At 37.5% G+C, this 2194-nt stretch overlaps 1 pseudogene; it reads right to left on the bottom strand.

Moving 5' to 3' along the window:
* Positions 1–377: 377 nt before the first annotated feature.
* On the bottom strand, positions 378–1540 carry LOC110774612 (uncharacterized; annotated as a pseudogene).
* Between the last annotated feature and the right edge of the window lie 654 nt (positions 1541–2194).

Raw genomic sequence — 2194 nt, 5'->3', positions numbered from 1 at the left:
AAATACTTTCGATCTCGAAAGATCGTATGAGTGGTCGCACTGTCTGCGAGACAAATATCTTTGCTAGAGCTCTCGTTTTGGGGGCATCCATAATTTATATCCATGCCTTCAAATAAATAAAATAAGTTGAATCAATAAGCAATTATACAATGTAAAGAAAAACATTGCCACTTTTATTGGACTGAAATGAAAATCAAGAACAGTGCTTCAGATAATACAAATAGTACATTAAGGAAAACATTGATAATGCAAACAGTACATTAAGGAAAACAGTGATAATGCAAATAGTACATTAAGGAAAACAGTGATAATGCAAATAGTACATTAAGGGAAACAGTGCTTCAGATAATGCAAATGCAAATGGTACATTGAGGGAATTAATCTAATTCGGACCCATAAACTTCATTCCCTCTTTCATTGACAAAATCGGAAACATCCAGATGCATCTTGTCTAACTGACGTGATGTTTCCGAGGATCATCTGTGGCTGGCGGATCTGGTATAGCATGATCAATGTAATTTGTCTCCATTTTCTTGTTCTTAAGTGAAGCTTGATAGAGATCCGCCAAATGCTTCGGCGTACGACATGTACTCGCCCAATGTCCCTTTGCACCACATCTGTGACAAATGCTTTCAACATTTCTAGGCACATGGCTTGTCTGTGCCTTCCCCTTATTTCTGGATGTATTTTTGCCATTCGTGGATGGATGGCTTCTTGGACTCAAGCCATATGGACGGGCACCATGATCTCTCCTACTCCCTTGCTTGCCTCCTCGTCCACGTTTGTGGATACTGCCACGAGATGAAGTGGCATTCACTTCCTGAGATGCAGCATTTATTTCAGGAAGTGGTGTTGAGCCCGTTGGGCGAGATTGGTGATTCTTCAATAGGAGCTCATTATTCTGCTCAGCTAACAATAGGCAAGATACATGTTCCGAGTACTTTGTGAAACCACTATACCTATACTGCTGTTGTAGGAGAACATTTGAGGCATGAAATGTGCTCAGAGTTTTTTCGAGCATGTCCTCCTCAGAGATATTTTCACCACATAACTTCATCAAGGAGGTGATTCTATGCATAGCAGAGTTGTACTCGGGCACTGTCTTGAAATCTTGAAATCTCAGGTGTGTCCATTCGTATTTGGCTCTTGGAAGAGTCACTGTCTTTTGGTGATTGTATATTTCACCTAGAATTTTCCACAGAACCAACGGTTCATCAACCACAACATATTCATTTTTCAGTGCTTCATTGATGTGGCGGCGAAGAAAAATCATGGCCTTCGCATTCTCTTCAGGTGATGCGTCGCTTCCATCTACTAACGTTTTTCCAAGGCCATTGGCTCGCAGATGGATCTTGGCATCCAGGACCCATGATAGGTAGTTGGCTCAGGATCTGGGACATTAAGCCATTTATTAGTAGGAACTTCAGTCCCTATAATTGTTTGAGGGATTTTAGGCCCTAATTATTTATGTATATTAATTGATGACAAAAATAAAGTGCTAATAATAAATTTGCTGGTATGGACGATAAACCCGCACCATACTTTAAATAAAAGTAAATGTGTGATAAAGTAAATTACTTGCTTTATGGACGTTAATTCCGCACCATACTTTAAATAAAAGTAAATGTGCGATAAAGTAAATTCATAAAGTAAATTGCTTGCTGTATAGACGTTAATTCTGCACCATACTTTAAATAAAAGTAAATGTGCGATAAAGTAAACGTGCTGGTATGGGCACTAATTCTGCTCCATACTTTTAAATAAATAAAGGCAATTGTGTGGACGATAAACCCGCGCCACACTTTTAAATAAATATTGCTGTATGGGTAATGAACCTACTCCATACAGTAAATAAAATAAATGTGGGGATAAGACCACCACTAAAATTATAGGAGGTGAAAACCGTCCATAGTAAATGTGGGGATAAAAACCACCACTAAAAATATAGGAAGTACATAATATATTATATTTTGTGGGCAATATAACTACACCACTATTCAATATATAATAGATGGATTTTAAGATCACACCATCATTTTATTATGATAATTTGTGTTACAAGGCGATGGGTAATGAAAATTACATCACCATAAAACAACAGAATGGGGTATAAAACCGCGTCATTCCAAATTACATTACAAAGAAATAAATTAAACAAACATGGATGAAACAACATAAAAATTGTGAGAACACA

This window comes from Prunus avium, chromosome 8 (assembly GCF_965620075.1).
Source record: "Prunus avium chromosome 8, drPruAviu1.hap1.1, whole genome shotgun sequence".
NCBI classification, from domain to species: Eukaryota; Viridiplantae; Streptophyta; class Magnoliopsida; order Rosales; family Rosaceae; genus Prunus; species Prunus avium.
This window is presented reverse-complemented; position numbering and strand designations above follow the sequence as displayed.